This window comes from Oncorhynchus mykiss, chromosome 3 (genome assembly GCF_057628025.1).
Source record: "Oncorhynchus mykiss isolate SJ-2025 chromosome 3, ASM5762802v1, whole genome shotgun sequence".
In the NCBI taxonomy this organism is placed as follows: Eukaryota; Metazoa; Chordata; class Actinopteri; order Salmoniformes; family Salmonidae; genus Oncorhynchus; species Oncorhynchus mykiss.
Window position 1 is genome coordinate 79,530,314 of NC_143024.1, and position 19,712 is coordinate 79,550,025.

Sequence of the window (19,712 nt, forward strand, 5' to 3'; positions counted from 1 at the left end):
ACCGCTTGTTGCAATTTTGACGAGGCTCTCTTGTTCAGATATCGGTAAGTGGACTGGAGGCAGGGCACAAAGGGAATAATGAATCCAGTTGTTTGTGCCGTCCGTTTCGGGAAAGACCTGCATAATTGCGCACCCAGGTCACCCAGGTGCTTCACTATATCACATTTGACATTGTCTGTAAGCTTGAGTTCATTTGCAGACAAAGAAATCATACAGGGATGGAAAGACCTGTGCGTTCTCCTGGTTAATGCAGACACAGAAGAGCTCCAACCTCCATTTTGTCCGCACATTGAATATAATTGCAGAGAGTCCATGTAATCCTAGATTCAGATAATTTAATTTGTAAATTTTTTATTTAACCTTTATTTATCCAGGTAGGCTAGTTGAGAACAAGTTCTCATTTACAACTGGGACCTGGCCAAAGTTAAGCAAAGCAGTGCAACACAAACAACAACACAGAGTTACACATGGAATAAACAAACATACAGTCAATAATACAATAGAAAAAGTCTACATACAGTGTGTGCAAATGAGTTAGGATAACAGAGGGTAGGCATTAAATAGGCCATAGTGGCAAAATAAGTACAAATAGCAATTAAACACTGGAGTGATAGATGTGCAGAAGATGAGTGTACAAGTAGAGATACTGGGGTGCAAAGAAGCTAAATAAATAAAACAGAACAGTATGGGGATGAGGTAGTTGAATGGGCTAATTACAGGTGGGCTATGTACAGGTGCAGTGATCTATGAGTTGCTCTGACAGCTGGTGCTCAAAGCTAGTGAGGGAGATATGAGTCTCCAGCTTCAGTGATTTTTGCAGTATGTTCCAGTCATTGGCAGCAGAGAACTGGAAGGAAAGGCAGCAGAAGGAGGAAATGGCTTTGGGGGTGACCAGTGAAATATACCTGCTGGAGCGCGTGCTACGGGTGGGTGCTGCTATGGTGACCAGTGAGCTGAGATAAGGCGGGGCTTTACCTAGCAAAGACTTATAGATGACCTGGAGCCAGTGGGTTTGGCGACGAATAAGAAGCGAGGGCCAGCCAACGAGAGCATACAGGTCGCAATGGTGGGTAGTATATTGGTGACAAAACGGATGGCACTGTGATAGACTGCACCCAATTTGCTGAGTAGAGTGTTTGAGGCTATTTTGTAAGTGACATCACTGAAGTCAAGGATTGGATAGTCAGTTTAGGATAGTCAGTTTTGCGAGTGTATGTTTGGCAGCATGAGGGAAGGATGCTCTGTTGCGAAATAGAAAGCTGATACTAGATGTAATTTTGAATTGGAGATGCTCAATGTGAGTCTGGAAGGAGAGTTAACAGTCTAACCAGATACCTAGGTATTTGTGGTTGTCCACATATTCTAAGTCAGAACCGTCCAGAGTAGTGATGCTGGGCGGGCGGGCAGGTGTGGGCAGCGATCGGTTGAAGAGCATGCATTTAGTTTTATTTGCATTTCAGAGCATTTGGAGGCCACGGAAAGAGAGTTGCATGGCATTGAAGCTCGTCTGTAAGTTAGTTAACACAGTGTCTAAAGAGGGGCCAGATGTACTCAGAATGGTGTCTGCGTAGAGGTGGATCAGAGAGTCACCAGCAGCAAGAGCGACATCATTGATGTATACAGAGAAAAGATTCGGCCCGACGACTGAACCCTATGGCACCCCACAGAGACTGCCAGAGGTCCGGACAACAGGCCCTCCGATTTGACACACTGAACTCTGTCTGAGAAGTAGTTGGTGAACCAGGCGAGGCAGTCATTTGAGAAACCAAGGCTGTTGAGTCTGCCGATAAGAATGTGTTGATTGACAGAGTGTTGATTGACAGGGTCAATCCAATCCTGATTGACAGAGTCAAGCCTTGGCCAGGTTGATGAATACAGCTGCACAGTATTATCTCTTATAGGTAGGTTATGATATCGTTTAGGACCTTGAGCGTGGCTCATGAAGTGCACCCATGACCAGCTCCGAAACCAGATTGCATAGCGGAAAAGGTATGGTGGGATTCGAAATGGTCGGTGATCTGTTTTTAACTTGGCTTTCGAAGACCTTAGAAAGGCAGGGTAGGATAGATATTGATCTGTAGCAGTTTGGGTCAAGAGTGTCTCCTCCTTTGAAGAGGGGGATGACCGCGTCAGCTTTCCATTCTTTGGGGATCTCAGACGATACGAAAGAGAGGTTGAACAGGCTAGTAATAGGGTTTGCAACAATTTCTGATGATAATTTCAGAGGGCCCAGATAGTCTTGCCCAGCTGATTTGTAGGGGTCCAGATTTTGTAGCTCTTTCAGAACATCAGCTATCTGGATTTGGGTGAAGGAGAAATGGGGGAGGATTGGGCAAGTTGTTGTGTGGTGTGCAGGGCTGTTAACCGGGGTAGGGGTAGCCAGATGGAAAGCATGGCCAGCTATAGAAAAATGCTTATTGAAATTCTGAATTATTGTGGATTTATCGGTGGTGACAGTGTTTCCTAGCCTCAGTGCAGTGGTTAGCTGGAAGGAGGTGCTCTTATTCTCCATGGACTTTACAGTGTCCCAGAATTTTTGGAGTTTGTGCTACAGGATGAAAATTTATTTTTGAAAAAGATAGACTTTGCTTTCCTAACTGCCTGTGTATATTGGTTCCTAACTTCCCTGTAAAGTTGCATATCGCGGGGGCTATTTGATGCTAATGCAGAACGCCACAGGATGTTTTTGTGCTGGTCAAGGGCAGTCAGGTCTGGAGTGAACCAAGGGCTATATCTGTTCCTGGTTCTACATTTTTTAAACGGGGCATGCTTATTTAAGATGGTGAGAAAAGCACTTTTAAAGAATAACCAGGCATCCTCTACTGACGGGATGAGGTCAATGTCCTTCCAGTATACCCAGGCCAGGTCGATTAGAAAGGCCTGCTCTCTGAAGTGTTTTAGGGAGCGTTTGACAGTGATCAAACGCTCCCGGTCGTTTGACCGCAGACCCATTACAGACGCAGGCAATGAGGTAGTGATCGCTGAGATCCTGGTTGAAGACAACAGAGGTATATTTGGAGGGCAGGTTGGTTAGGATAATATCTATGAGGGTTCCCATGTTTACGGATTTGGGGTTTACCTGGTAGGTTCATTGATAATTGAGAGATTGAGGGCATCAAGCTTAGATTGTAGGATGGCTGGGGTGTGAAGCATGTCCCAGTTTAGGTCAACTAACAGCACGAGCTCTGAAGAAAGATTGGGGGGCAATCAGTTCACATATGGTGTCCAGGGCACAGCTGGGGGCATAAGGTGGTCTAAAGCAAGTGGCAGAGGTGAGAAACTTGTTTGTGGAAAGGTGGATTTTTAAAAGTAGGAGCTCAAATTTTGGGGGCACAGTTCTGGATAGTAAGACAGAACTCTGCAGGCTATATCTGCAGTAGATAGCAACTCCGCCCCCTTTGGCAGTTCTATCTTGTTGGATGTTATAAATGTTATAAATGTTATAGTTAGGGATTGAAATTTCAGGGGTTTTGGTGGTCTTCCTGAGCCAGGATTCAGACACAGCTAGGACATCAGGGTTGGCAGAGTGTGCTAAGGCAGTGAATAAAACAAACTTAGGGAGGAAGCTTCTAATGTTAACATGCATGAAACCAAGGCTTTTACGGTTACAGAAGTCAACAAATGAGAGCGCCTGGGGAATGGGAGTGGAGCTAGTCATTGCAGGGCCTGGATTAACCTCTACATCACCAGAGGAACAGAGGTGGAGGAGGAGTAGGATAAGGGTACGGCTAAAGGCTATAAGAACTGTTCATATAGTACTTTCGGAACATAGAGTAAAAGGAGCAGGTTCAATGCATAATGTACAGATTCAAGGCATAATGTACAGACAAAGGTATGGTAGGATGTGAATACAGTGGAGGTAAACCTATGCACTGAGTGACAATTAGAGAGATATTGTCTCTCGAAACATCATTTAAACCAGGTGAGGTCACTGCATGTGTGGGAAGTGGAATTTAAGGGTTAACTAAGGTGTATTGAGCAGGGCTAGAGACCTCTGCAGTGAAATAAGGCAATAATTACTATCCAAAACAATAATTGACAAGGCATATTGACATTAGGGAGAGGCATGCGTAGCCGAGTAATCATAGGGGTCCAGTGAGTGGCTCGGGCCGGAGACATGGCGATTCACGCAGCTAGCGGGCCGGAGCTAGCAAGGTAGCAGAAGGGCCTTAGAGGGACGTTGCGATGGAAGAGTCTGTTGTAGCCCCCTCATGCTTGTTGTGTCTGCAGACCAGTTGTCGTAGATCAGTAGGGCTTCGTGTGGTAAAAGGGGTCTAGGCCAATTGGCAGAATAGGTATGGTGGCCAAAGAATTTGTCCGATGGGTCTCTTAAGCTAACAGTCCGATATGCTCTAGACAGCTAGCGGGCCACGGAGAGCAGGCTAGCAGATGGGCATTCAGGGGACGTTAAACCCCCTTGGGTGAAATACGTCGGTAGTCCAGTGGTGAAGGGTCGACGGGGGTCTCGGCCAATTGGAAAAATAGGTATTGTAGCCCAATGAGTGGCTGATGGACCTCTTCGGCTAGCCCGGAGATGGGCCTAGCAAGGCATGCTCCAGGCAAATTGGTTCTTGCTTCGGGACAGAGACATTAGCCAGGAGTGGCAACTCGGATAACAGCTAGCTAGCTGCGATGATCCAGGTGAAAAGGTTCAGAGCTTTGGAATTCGGAGATTTGGAGAAGAAAAATAAATCAGATTTGCTCTTTGAGTCGCGCTGTGCAGACTGGCGAGAGTTGTCCCGGTTAATGGTAGCTGATGACCGCTAGCAGTTGCTAGCTGGCTACTAGCTAGTAGCTAGTTTGCTGGCTAGCTTCCCTTGAGGCTTCCGGTTCAGAGGTAAAGAAATAGCAGACCCATACCACATTGGGTGAGGCGGTTTGCAGGAGAGTATGTTGTAGTTGAAAAAAAAATATGCAAATAAAAAAAAGATATATACACGACAAGACGTTCAGGCAGGAAAAAACATCAACCAGATAGGCCAGTCGTGGGAGAAACTCATCATCATGCAAGCAGTCAGACAAGTGAAGATTACGGTCAGTAAAGAAAACTTTAAGCTCATCTCGCAATTCAAAAAACATGTCAATACTTTACCCCATGATAACCAGCGCCTTTCTTTATGTCGCTGCCCATATCATTGCATAATACAGAAAATACACAAGATTTCAGGGGCCTTGCTTTAAAAAAGTTAACCATTTTCACTGCAGTGTCCAAAACATCTTTCAAGCTGTCAGGCATTTCCTTGGCAGCAAGAGCCTCTCGGTGGATGCTGCAGTGTACCCAAGTAGTGTTGGGAGCAAATGCTTGCACTCGCGTTTCCACTCCACTGTGTCTCCCTGTCATGGCTTTTGCGCCATCAGTACAGATACCAACACATCTTGACCACCAAAATATCCTCTCCTGTTGTCCTGGTTTACAGTGGTTAGCAGAAAAGGATGTCTTCCTTAATAGACACCCCATAAACATAACGGACATACACCAGGAGCTGTGCCAGGCCCACCACATCTGTTGACTCATCCAGCTGTAATGCATAGAATTAACTGGCTTGTATGCGAAGCAGTAATTGTTTCAAAACATCTCCTGCGATGTCACTGATGTGTTGTGAAACAGTGTTGTTTGATGAAGGCATTGTCTGTATACATTTTTTGGCCTTTTCCCCCAGCATTGTTCCAGCCATATCAGCGGCAACAGGAATAATTAAGTCCCCCACAATAGTATGGGGCTTGCCTGTCCTAGCCACTCGGTAGCTCACCATATAAGACGCTTCTAGCCCCTTCTTATTAATGGTATCTGTTGTTTTTATACATGTCTTACTACTCAAAAGTCCTCTAAATTCTCACTCAAAAAACTAATGTGGCTTATTTTTCAAATTGGCATGTTTTGTTTCTAAATGTCTGCACAAGAGTGAAGGTTTCATTGGGAGTTTCATTGTGAGAGTACTTTTGCACATACAACAAAATGTGGCTGAGGAAAGGCACTACTCCCAATATAAGTAAAACCCAGATCAATGTAGTTCTCATCATATTCACACCTTTTCGATGGACCAACGTCCCTGTCTGTTGTTTGGTGCTTTCCCGGCTAATGGGGCAGTAGCTCTTCGGCTGCATCAGATTCAGAACTGTCAGTGTCCATGTTAAATCAAATTTATTTATATAGCCCTTCGTACATCAGCTGATATCTCAAAGTGCTGTACAGAAACCCAGCCTAAAACCCCAAACAGCAAGCAATGCAGGTGTAGAAGCACGGTGGCTAGGAAAAACTCCCTAGAAAGGCCGAAATCGAGAAAGGAACCAGGCTATGAGGGGTGGCCAGTCCTCTTCTGGCTGTGTCAGGTGGAGATTATAACAGAACATGGCCAAGATGTTCAAATGTTCATAAATGACCAGCATGGTCAACTAATAATAATCACAGTAGTTGTCGAGGGTGCAGCAAGTCAGCACATCAGGAGTAAATGTCAGTTGGCTTTTCATAGCCAATCATTAAGAGTATCTCTACCACTCCTGCTTTCTCTAGAGAGTTGAAAACATCAGGTCTGGGACAGGTAGCTCGTTCAAATGTTGAATCCTGAAAAGGTCAGGATTCCATAGGCAGAACAGTTGAAACTGGAGCAGCAGCAGGGCCAGGTGGACTGGGGACAGCAAGGAGTCATCATGCCAGGTAGTCATTAGGCATGGTCCTAGGGCTCAGGTCCTCCTCAGAGAGAAAGAAAGAGAGAATTAGAGAGAGCATACTTAAATTCACACAGGACGGAAGAAGTACTCCAGACATAACAAACTGACCCTAGCCCCCGACACATAAACTACTGCAGCGTAAATACTGAAGGCTGAGACAGGAGGTGTCAGGAGACACTGTGGCCCCATCCGATGATACCCCCGGACAGGGCCAAACAGGAAGGATATAACCCCACCCACTTTGCCAAAGCACAGCTTCCACACCACTAGAGGGATATCTTCAACCACCAACTTACCATCCCGAGACAAGGCCGAGTATAGCCCACAAAGATCTCCGCCACGGCACAACCCAAGGGGGGAACAGGAAGATCACGTCAGTGACTCAACCCACTCAAGTGATGCACCCCTCCTAGGGACGGCATGAAAGAGCACCAGTAAGCCAGTGACTCAGCCCCTGTAATAGGGTTAGAGGCAGAGAAAGAGGGGAACCGACTAGGCATAGACAGCAAAGGCAGTTCGTTGCTCCAGAGCCTTTCGGTTCACCTTCACACTCCTGGGCCAGACTACACTCAATCATATGACCCACTGAAGAGATGAGTCTTCAGTAAAGACTTAAAGGTTGAGACAGAGTCTGCGTCTCTCACATGGGTAGGCAGACCATTCCATAAAAATGGAGCTCTATAGGAGAAAGACTGCCTGCAGCTGTTTGCTTAGAAATTCTAGGGACAATTAGGAGGCCTGCATCTTGTGACCGTAGCATACGTGGAGGTATGTACGGCAGGACCAAATCAGAAAGATAGGTAGGAGCAAGCCCATGTAATGCTTTGTAGGTTAGCAGTACAACCTTGAAATCAGCCCTTGCCTTAACAGGAAGCCAGTTTAGGGAGGCTAGCACTGGAGTAATATGATAAAAAATGTTGGTTCTAGTCAGGATTCTAGCAGCCGTATTTAGCGCTAAATGAAGTTTTTTTAGTGCTTTATCCGGGTAGCCGGAAAGTAGAGCATTGCAGTAGTCTAACCTAGAAGTGACAAAAACATAGATTAATTTTTCTGCATCATTTTTGGACAGAAAGTTTCAGATTTTTGCAATGTTACGTAGATGGAAAAAAGCTGTCCTTGAAATGGTCTTGATATGTTCGTCAAAAGAGAGATCAGGGTCCAGAGTAACGCCGAGGTCCTTCACAGTTTTATTTGTTAACTGGGCTATCAACAAATGTAGAATTACTGATGCTAGCATTAGACATGCTCATGGAAGCATGGAAGCAGACAACTTCTATCGTCTTCTGGTGCAGATGTAGTATTGCTGGTAGTAGCTCCCAAGAGGCGCAGCAGGCTGAGACACTGCATCTCAGTGCTACAAGCGTCACTACAGACACACTGGTTCGAATCCAGACTTTATCACAATTGGTCCAGCGTCATCCGAGTTTGGCCTGTGTAGGCTGTCATTGTGAATTTGTTCTTAACCGACTTGTCTAGTTAAATAAAGCAGCAGTACTACCAGTAGAGCTGGTATGTGTCTCTACAGAGGCAGGCCTTACTTTTTTAACCATTTATCCATTTTCAAACTAACGGAATGAGCAGCAAATATATTTGGCTACAAATATTTGAAATTCCTACAAGAGAGTAATGGTTAATGTGTTTGAATGTTAATTATTTGACTAGGCTACCTACACTTGACATTGTGTTGTTATTTTGCTGAACACTAGATGGTTGAATTTTGGGGGAGTTCAGTGAAACGAGGCTACTCAGTCGAGAAAGAAACATCATCCAAATGTATAGCCCTGTTGAAAATCTAAATGGACTGCTGGAAAATGTGAATCACATTTTTATTTTTATTTGGCGTACCCTGGAGGCATTGCGCGTACCCCAGTTTGGGAGTACGCACATGCAGCCAAGCTGGCTGACCAGGTGAAAAACCTGTAGATATGTCCTTGAGCATGGCACCTAACACTAATTTGCTCCAGGTGCTGACCCTGTAGGTAGGCCGTCATTGTAAATAACAATTTGTTCTTAACTGATTTGCCTAGTTAAATGAAGGTAAAAAAATGGTAGTTTGTGCATGTCAATATTGTCTCAAGAAGGCAAAATGTACTGCCACAGATCATTGCAGATAAAGTTAAGAATTACATCTACAGTACAGACCTGCACCATGATAACGATAACTTTGCAGCTTGTAAAAGTACATATTTCTGTGTTTTTGGAGCCTTTGTTACTATTTCCATATCAGGAAGACAAGTTACTTAAAAAAAAGAACAAGTGTCTTCACCCTTCTATAACATGTAAACTTACAGTGGGGCAAAAAAGTATTTAGTCAGCCACCAATTGTGCAAGTTCTCCCAATTAAAAAGATGAGAGAGGCCTGTAATTTTCATCATAGGTACACTTCAACTATGACAGACAAAATCTACATTGTAGATTTTTAATGAATTTATTTGCAAATTATGGTGGAAAATAAGTATTTGGTCACCTACAAACAAGCAAGATTTCTGGCTCTCACAGACCTGTAACTTCTTCTTTAAGAGGCTCCTCTGTCCTCTACTCGTTATCTGTATTAATGGCACCTGTTTGAACGTGTTATTAGTATAAAAGACACCAGTGCCATAAAAGTACAGGAGCAGCAGCAACAGACATAGAATGACAACGTGTAGAAAACAACAGGCAGCAGATGTCTCTGTGAGGAGAGAGGGAATACAGTTATTATAAGCAATCAGTTAAGCAACATTGTGTGTGTGTGGGGGGGGTGGGTGAGATTATATCTCTGAGTATGTGTGTGTGTGTGTGTGTGTGTGTGTGTGTGTGTGTGTGTGTGTGTGTGTGTGTGTGTGTGTGTGTGTCAGGTGCACCTCACTAGAGGCTGTCATTTGTTAAATTAGGTTACCTCTATCTGTCAAAAGAGTTGAAGTGAAGATTACATATCCATCTGTCCAAATATGTACAACAACAAAAAAGACAACTTTCCAGGGGTTGTACTTACTTTTTCACATGACTGTACCTCATGAATAGACAATAGCTCAAAATATATATATATATGTTTTATAATATACTGTTCAAAAGTTTGGGGTCACTTAGAAATGTCCTTGTCTTTGAAAGAAAAGCCATTTTTTTGTCCATTAAAATAACATCAAATTGATCAGAAATACAGTGTAGACATTATTAATGTTGTAAATGATTATTGTAGCTGGAAACAGCAGTTTATTTTATGGAATATCTACATAGGCGTACAGAGGCCCATTATCAGCAACCATCACTCCTGTGTTCCAATGGCACGTTGTGTTAGCTTATCCAAGTTTATCATTTTAAAAGGCTAATTGATCATTAGAAAACCCTTTTGCAATTATGTTAGCACAGCTGAAAACTTTGCTGATTATAGGTGAGTACATGATCCAGTCCAAAAACATGTGAGAATGCCAACCAACTATTAATCAACTGTTTACTATCATTCACACCTGTGTCAAGGATTAGAATCTAATTTTCAGTTTTGAAATATCCAATTCTAACATTTAATCCAATCCAATTGCCAAAATTATTTTATTAGGCAAGTAAGTTAAGAACAAATTCAAATTTTCTATGACAGCCTAGGAACAGTGGGTTAACTGCCTTGTTCTGGGGCAGAACGACAGATTTTTACCTTGTCAGCTCAGGGATTCAATCTTGCAACCTTTTGGTTTCTAGTCCAACGCTCTAACCGCTAGGCTACCTGCCACCCTGATCTGATTAGAAAAGTTTTGAAAAACTTGGTCCCGTTGATTACTACCATTCACGCCTGTGTCTCACTCTAGATAACTGATGTCTGAAACCAGACATACGCTGAGAAGGTCGACAGCTAAATGTTTGTGTTAGTTTATTCCCTTGCCTGCTGAAAAAAACAAAAGAGGAAGTTTTGTATATTCTGCGTGCAAACCACCTTCATTCGTTGTATATTGGTTTAATACACCAACATTTTGAGTTTGAGTGCTGCTTTTTTGGCTGGTGTAGCATCATTGGTTAGAAAGTAAGTAAAGAACATTTGTATTAATCTGTATCCATCCCCTTATAGCAATGTATTGGGGTATTCCCTTATGGAGTCATATGATGTTTTTAAAATGCTATGTTCTCATTGCAATGTGACATTATGTTGAATAGACACTATGTTGAGTGTACAAAACATTAAGAACACCTTCCTAATACTGAATTGCACTTGGGCTATGGACTCTAAAAGGTGTGGAAAGCGTTCCACAGGGATGCTGGCCCATGTTGACTCCAATGCTTCCCAAATTTGTGTCAAGTTGGCTGGATGCCCTTTGGGTGGTGGACCATTCTTGAAACACACGAGAAACTGTTGTGAAAAACCCAACAGCGATGCAGTTCTTGACACACTCAAGGTGCGCCTGGCACCTACTACCATACCCTGTTCAAAGGCACTTAAGTCTTTTGTCTTGCCCATTCACCCTATGAATGGAACACATACACAATCCATGTCTCAATTGTTTAAAGGGTAAAAATCCTTCTTCATATTTAACAAGTCACATCAATAAGGGATCATAGTTTTCACCTGGTCAGTCTATGGAAGGAGCAGGTGTTCATAGTGTTTTGTACACTCAGTGTATATCAATCAAGTATACTTACAGTAGAGTAACTTCTCAAACACAACTCTAAGGGCAGCGTGAGCCACCGTCTCCTCCTCTGACAGCTCCCTAGAGGTGGTGAGGACCTGGGCTTTTAACTCCCCAGTCTTCTTCTTTTTCCCCAGAAGCAGTATGGGGACGGATCCTACTTCCTTTAGACTGTAATGCTGAAACCACAAAGTATGTTACGGTCCTTATTTCTGTACAATGTCAAAGGAAAGTCATACAAGTCTCTTTGCACATTCTAAGGGTTACATTTTTTGAAACTAGGCAAGATAGCCTACACCAGCCAAACTCAGACAACATTGGGCTAGTTGTGCACCGCCCAATCACAGCCATTTGTGATACAGTCTGGATTTGAACCAGGTTGTCCTTAGTGACACCACTAGCACTGAGATGCAGTGTCTTAGACCACTGCCTCACTTGGGAGCCCCAATAAAAATATATTGTCTTAAAAAAGATTTCCAGTCTGCCTCAACAAACAAAATATACTTGTGACGACAATATTTTCACTCACATGGACGTATACATTAACCACAGTCTTTGACGAATTCAGTGTCAGTCCTGGACACCCTTGTTCAATTTTTCCCCTATTTTTTCCAGACTGTGTTTTTTCTTTCTTTGTAGGGCTGTGGGGCCCCACAGATCTTACATTCTTTAGCCCTCACCACAAGGTTTTGGGCACAGTTTGGACACATTTTTTTGTAGATCCTGACCTTTCTGAAATTGAGGACAATGTGCATCTTTATAATGTCAATATGAACACAAAATCATATGCTCATGGTTTAATATCATAATAATTCCAGAATGAGGTAGTAAATAGAGGGTTATTTTAGATATTAAATTGTCCACATTAGGATCAAGATCAATAAATTGATTAAGAAAGCTAATTCAGTTATTGGAGTTAGTTATTGGCCTGACTCCAGACTCTCTAGAGGTCATGACAGAGCAGAGAACCAGACAGAAATTGGATATCTGTATAGTTCTTCCAATGGCCCTAGGAGTACTTTTAACAACTGACTTGTAATGCCGAAGTGCTCAACAGAAATTTTTAGGAGGTCCGTTTTATCTAATGCAATAGTTTTTAAAGTATTATTTCTATGGCCGTACTTGAGGGGTAGCCTACTTAGACTGGGTTGCTCCATGATTGTAAAAGGTTGTAGGCCTATATTTAATTGTATAGTTGCTATCTATTGATAGTAAGATATGAATATTAGGCTCCCACTTCTGCCCTACACATGTTAAATGCAGGAACTTAAAATGTACTTTACTGCAAAATCGGACTTTATTTTTCTGTCTAGACAGACTGCAATTTCTGGTAATCCGTGATATATTCTGATCAACTGGCTTGTTCTTGTGGCAGGAAACCATTACAGCAGATCAAATATGTTTTAGCAAATTTATAAAGGCATTTTGCCTCTGTAGGGCAGTCTTGCCAAAGTAGTATAGTTTTATTGGTTGCACTATTGCCGGGTCAAATCCCTGGTGTCCCTGTAGACTTTGACAATAAGCCTTCCCAGTCTAGTCCACTGATGCTGCCTACTGATGCTGTCCGAGTGCACAAACTTAGGCTACAACAGTCATGCTCTGTTTAACCTAATTGTCAATATCGACAGTGAGCTATGTGACAATAAATATTCTAAACTCTCAGAAAGAAAGCATTTTATCTGATCTTAAACGGTTTGATCTGGAACCTTTTTTTTATTTAGAGGGTTGCGCTACATGCACAAATGGTGCCCCAAAGCACTCTTATTTTTCTGAGTGTTCTGTGAATAACATCTCAATATACTGTCAACAATGTTTCATTGAGCATCTACTAAGGCTCAAAGGATTTTCTTATTTTTTCTCTATGATATATTTTAATGGTTGTACAGACAGGATATACCAGTTTATTTTCCATTGGAGACAGACGGGCCAATAAATGAACTAGCTACACTATCACAGATCTAATTCAAATGCAAAATACAATTGTTTCTTCTATTATTATATATTATATGCATAGTAATTGTTTTTTCTTAAGTTTGGTGCACCATCATTAAATTTGCCAATGACACAACAGTGGTAGGCCTGATCGCCAACAACAACGAGATAGCCTATAGGGAGGAGGTCAGAGACCTGGCCGTGTGGTGCCAGGTTAACAACCTCTCCCTCAACGTGATCAAGACAAAGGAGATAATTGAGGACAACAGGAAAAAGAGAACCGAGGACGCCCCCATTCTCATCTACGGGGCTGCAGTGGAGAAGGTTGAGAGCTTCAAGTTCCTTGGCGTCCACATCACCAACAAGCTAACATGGTCCAAGCACACCAAGACAGTCATGAAGAGGGCACAACAAAACCTATTCCCCCTCAGGAGAATGAAAAGATTTAGCATAGGTCCTCAGATCCTCAAAAGGTTCTACAGCTGCACCATCGACTGGTTGCATCACTGCCTGGTATGGCAACTGCTCAGCCTCCGACCGCAAGGGACTACAGAGTGTAGTGCGAACGGCCCAGTACATCACTGGGGCCAAGCTTCCTGCCATCCAGGACTATACCAGGCGGTGTCAGAGGAAGACCCTACATATTGTCAAAGACTCCAGCCACCCTAGTCATAGACTGTTCTCTCCACTAGCGCACGTCAAGCGGTACCGGAGCAACAAGTCTATGTCCAAGAGCCTTCTAAATAGTTTCTACCCCCAAGCCATAAGACTCCTGAGCATCTAGTCAAATGGCTACCCAGACTATTTGCGTTGCCCCCCTCCCCCCTCTACACCACTGCCACCCTCTGTTGTCATCTATGCATCTATGTCACATTAACTCTACCTACATGTACATACTACCTCAACTAACCGGTGCCCCCGCACATTGACACTGTACCAGCACCCCTCTGTATATATTGTCATTATTTACTGCTGCTCTTTAATCACTTGTTACTTTTATCTCTTATTCTTATCTGTATTTTTTTTAAACTGCACTGTTGGTTAGGGGCTCGTAAGTAAGCATTTCACTGTAAGGTCTACTACACCTGTTGTATCAGGCGCATGTTGGCCAGAACAAATAAAGATCACTTCCAGTAATATACAAGATGATGAAGCAATACACATAACGGATTCAAATGCAATAATAGTCTAGAATTATATGGGCCGAAATACAGAAACTACTAGACTATTGGTCATTTCTTATCCGATAATTTACCTCGCTTTCACTTTAAAATAGCCAGCTAGCTACGTCCAAATAAGCAGTTATATTTATTTGTACTAATAGCACAAACTCAGAGAGCATCGAGTTAAGGATTCAGAAGGGGCGTGGCATTGATGAAGTTTGATGCCTTGAGAGTTTTGCTATTAGTACATAAAAACATTGTGCTAATTTGTACAAATAGTACATAATAAATGAGAGACTGGATGACACCAATCTAGCCAAATTGCACACGCTGACTTTCCTTCCGACTGCAAGCAATGAGATTTAAAACAATCCACAGCTTTTTTTTAAAGAAGCTAATGATCCGGTGGCCAAAACATGCTTTTCTAGACTGTTTTGTACTATTTTATTTATTTCTGTATAGACAGGAGGAAGCTAATTAGGCTAATTATAGCTAAACAGTAATTCAATATACTGTAGGGAAAGCTTAGCTTCCCCTAACCTTACTGTTATAAATGGAACACACACTATTCGAGTGCAGGCTACGGATTACATGTTTTTTTTTGTGTGGGACATTCTAAATAAACAATTATTCCACACTTATATTAGTAGGCTATGTGTAAAGACCACGTTAAATTAAGAAGAGTGATTGGTGATAATTGTATCAAGTGCTTGTCAAATTGTGAATAAGAGAAACAGAGCAGAAGAAACACAGCAGAGTTTAGGCCTTTCAAGCTACTTTTTTCAAATCATCATTAGAGTCGCATCACGCTGCCTTAGAATGTATTACCAATCTAAACATATAGCCTAATGTTTGTACCATAAGTAAAGTTGCATAAATAACATAAATTACGCAGATACTGTAGGAGGACCTGTTTCTTGGTTAATTGCTCAACACAGATTAGCCGCATGTACGCACTCCCCCAGAAATCATGTGGGGATAATATCCTTTATATTTTATGTTGAATTCTATTCTTCATATTTTAAAATAATATAAAATAATACCACGGACTTCTAAACAAATCTTGTCTGCTAAATGAACTAGTGTAGCCCACAGTCATACATACATATAGCCAGATCAGGGCGTAACATAAGGACAACTCAGAATATGCTATTCTGTTCTTCTGAAATAGGCTACGTTTTCTTCATATCATGTTTCTTAATACCTGTCGAAATTAAATCATGGATGTATTGTGATAGTGTGGGCTATATTAAATGGATTTATTATACTTAGGTCTGCATCAGTGGCTTGTAGGATATGCGTGGAAGCCAGGAGACGCTAAACATGTTTATTTTAATTAACGGTCAATTACAGTGAGGCCAGCAGTTATTTGCATGACAATCATGGGCTGACAAAATTTCACCACCTGACTCTGTTCCATGGATATGGGGGGATTCCTCTCTGGGATGTGTTAACAGTGACAGAGGTGTGATACTGAGAGGCTGAGAAAGTATTATCAAAATATCACTAGAAAAATACAGTACATCAGACACTGTAATAACAACAACAACGAAAATCTGTTTACTGTTTACATCCTCCACCCTCTACATCAGATGTAGAACACTGCCTCTGCGAAGCTTGATTGCTATCCTATTACACTGGAAAGTACCAAGGCATGATCCTTTTGGGAGTGGCTGAAATTGGAGTGCTTCAACCCAACCCACAGAGCTTTATGGCTGTGAAGTATTCCTCTGTGTAATTCCTCAGTTCAGTAATTTTATTTAAACACAAGGACAACTCAGAATATGCTATTCTGTTCTTCTGAAATAGGCTACATTTTCTTCATACCATGTTTCTTTAGACCTGGCTCTGTTCAATGGAGATGTTTCCCTCTCTGGGAAGTGCAACCCGTGACAAAGGCGTGATACTGAGAGGCTGAGGAATGTTTTACCAAATATCACAAGAAAAACATCAGACATTGTAATAATAAACAAAGAAGTTACTGTTTGCATCCTCTGCCCTCTACATCAGATGTAGAACACTGCCTCTGCCCAGACTCCTAACATGATTACTATGCAGTTACACTGAGAACAGACAATGTAACTATAGACTAGTGGCCGAGAGGCTGTCACTGGAAAGTACCCAGGCATGATCCCTATGGGAACTGCTGAAATTGGAGTTCTTCAACCCACACGTCTTTATTGTCACGTCTGCTCCCACTCTTCTCCCCCCTTGGCGCTTGAGGACGCCAGGTTGCCCTGCATCACGTACTCCTGCCATCCATTACGCACACCTGCCTTCCCTCATCACGCGCATCAGTGATATTGGACTCACCTGGACTCACTCATCACCTGTTCATTTCCTCCCCTATATTTGTCAGTTCCCTGCTCTGTTCCCCACTGCTGCATACATTTTTTTTGTCTGCATTATTACTTTGCTGACGCTGTTCCTGTCTCCTTCCATGTCCGTTATTTATTAAATGTTTGACTCCCCGTACCTGCTTCATCTCTCCAGCGTCATTCCATTTGAAATGTATGTCTGTGAAGTGTTCAGCCGTTTCATTCCTCAGTTCAGTAATTGTTTTCAACACGAAGGAGAAAGAATGCAAGAGCAGTTGCACTACTGGAAAAAATAGATAACAGCTGATGTTTATTACAGGGTTGGGGAGTAACTGGGGCTGCACATTTCAGTACATTTTTTGGCTGACTAACCAACCCCAACCCCAACCCCAACTAGCATCACCACCCTGGATGGTTCCAACATAGAATATGTGGACAAGTATAAATACATAGGTGTCTGGCTAGACTGCAAACTCTCCTTCCAGACTCATATTAAACATCTCCAATCAAAAATCAAATCTAGAATCGGCTTTCTATTTCGCAACAAAGCCTCCTTCACTCACGCCCTCAAACTTACCCTAGTAAAACTAACTATCCTACCAATCTTCGACTTTGGCGATGTCATCTACAAAATAGCTTCCAACACTCTACTCAGCAAACTGGATGCAATCTGTCACAGTGCCATCCTTTTAGTTACCAAATCACCTTATATCACCCACCACTGTGACCTGTATGCTCTAGTCGGCTGGCCCTCGCTACATATTCGTCGCCAGACCTACTGGCTCCAGGTCATCTATAAGTCTATGCTAGGTAAAGCTCAGCCTTATCTCAGTTCACTGGTCACAATAACAACACCCACCCGTAGCACATGTTCCAGCAGGTATATCTCACTGATCATCCCCAAAGCTAACACCTCATTTGGCCGCCTTTCCTTCGAGCTCTCTGCTGCCAATGACTGGAACGAATTGCAAAGTGGGGAGTGGTAGTCCAAAGGTGTTTTGGTACTTTCCTTATGCACTACAACATTTTACTATACCTCAGCTCAATATAATCTACCAGTCTAGCTGCCTATCCTGCCCTCTATCCACCATTCATAGTGGCAATAGTGGTAGGTGGATAATTTGTCCAGATCTGCAACCTAAACTATCAATCATACCACACAAAGCATTCAAAACGACATCAATTCTCAAAATGAATCCACAAGAACAAATACGATTAGCTGATAGGAAGTGGGGAGGCCAGGTCAAAAAGCTCCCGTATTGATCTTGTTTAGGTACAATACAATTATAGACTAGACTACCCTACAACACCACAATGAAATGAATAATTGCATTATTGTTTTCAAGTGAGTTCAAAATTCTACTCCGAGCTGCAGTGAAAATGTTATTTGAATAATAGTGCAAAAGCCCTGTGACTTGAAGGTTTCATTCCATTAGGATCAGTTCTGGGTCTAAAAAGGCACAGTAGCAGTGCGGTCTGGCTTTATTTCAAATCTAATACAGAATGTGCTGTTTTATGTAGATCATCATTCTCCCAAGTCTCCCTATAATGTGGCCAAATATGCTCCCGGCTTTCCCAGTTATTCAGGAGTTTAACACGCGTTCTACCTCCTCTCCAATCCAAGCGGCTATTCCTCATGCACCTAGGACCTAACGCTTCAGTATAGTCTTCATATTTATCATTTAACAAATATATTACCTTTCATATGTGGCATTAAAACAACCAGTCACAATAGTTAAATCTGTTTAGGCTACTTCATAAGTCTCCTGTAGGCTTGCATACGTTCAACCACATTAACCAGGTTTCCAATCAACATTTTTATGCAAGTAAAGCATTTTTTTGTGACAAAACCATCTGTAGGCCTTGAGTAAAAGATGCGATGGAAATGTCACTTTTCTTTTCTTGGTAAATGGGATTTTAACTGCAAGTTATTTTTATTTACGCACAGACTTTTATCCGCAACAAGTCAATTTGATGCAAACGTAACTGATGGGAAAATGCACCATTGCTTTCTTTAGTAGGTAAAGGAGGTGTTTTTTTCCAACTTGACGGTGATCTAACATAATCATATGTTGTGCTTTAGCTGTAAAGCATTTTTTAAATCGGACATGGCGGGTAGATTAACGAGATGTTTATCTTTCATTTGCTGTATTGGACTTGTTAATGTGTGAAAGTGACATATTTCAAAAAAAAATTGTTGAATTCCGCCTTTTCAGCGGAATGTTGTCGAGGTGTTCCGCTAGCTAGAAAGGTTAACCCTGATGTATCGCCATCAGACGTTGGCATCAGTCCAATAGCACAGTGCACAGCTGAAGCACTAGTAAGAAATGGTTGATCTGAAGGAACAGTTGGAGAGAACCGGGAAACTATTGACAAAAGCAGATGAGGAAAACATTCTGTTAACCAATGAATTGCGGTCGAAAACTGAACAATTTAAAGTAATTGCAAAAACTTATGAGTACAAACTCTTCAACAAAATCGTCTTCTACAGGAACAACTCGATTTAGCCAAACTAAAAACGACGAAGTCCACACTAAACTAGCTAAATCTGACAAATTATCTACAAATAGGAGCGTGCAAAGTGACAACATGCATGTAGTTGTGTTGAACGTTACTCAAAGTAACAATCTACTCAACATGCTGCAAACCAAAGACGATCAGTTAATGAACACGATGACCAAGTTGGATGACAAATCAGCAGAACTCACTGAATTCGCTGACCAATTAAATGATGAGAGAACTCAGATGGTGTAGATGGAAATGTTGATTTCTGTCCGAGAAGAGGAAATTTCATCACCAAACCTCTCGCTCCGGACTTCTACACATTTCTTGTTAACTTCTTAAGGTATAGGGGACAGCATTTTCACTTTTGGATAAATAGCGTGCCCAATTTCAACTTCCTGCTACTCATGCCAAGAATATAAGAATATAAAAGCTAAGGCTGGTTTACAGAAAAACAACGAGCCAAAGGGATTTTATCTATGGCTCAAATGCAATGTATCTCAGAATGTCACACGTTGTTTCTAGATAGCAGTGCC

At 42.1% G+C, this 19,712-nt stretch overlaps 1 protein-coding gene across 4 annotated transcripts in view; it reads right to left on the reverse strand.

The window, feature by feature from the left end:
• Nucleotides 1–19,712, reverse strand: part of LOC110520455 (nectin-3) — a 100,147-nt gene that overhangs the window by 56,042 nt on the left and 24,393 nt on the right. For 2 of the 4 annotated variants that reach the window (XR_016494819.1, XR_016494820.1), the window contains 2 exons: nt 11,275–11,440; nt 6,966–7,078 (listed from right to left, as the gene is read on the reverse strand). The exons of 1 other annotated variant lie outside the window; for it this stretch is intronic. The gene's annotated coding sequence lies outside the window, so the exon portion shown is untranslated. Of the gene's footprint in view, nt 1–6,965; nt 7,079–9,517; nt 11,441–19,712 lie in introns of those variants that run through there. One more of the 4 variants, XM_090230226.1, reaches the window with a different exon arrangement.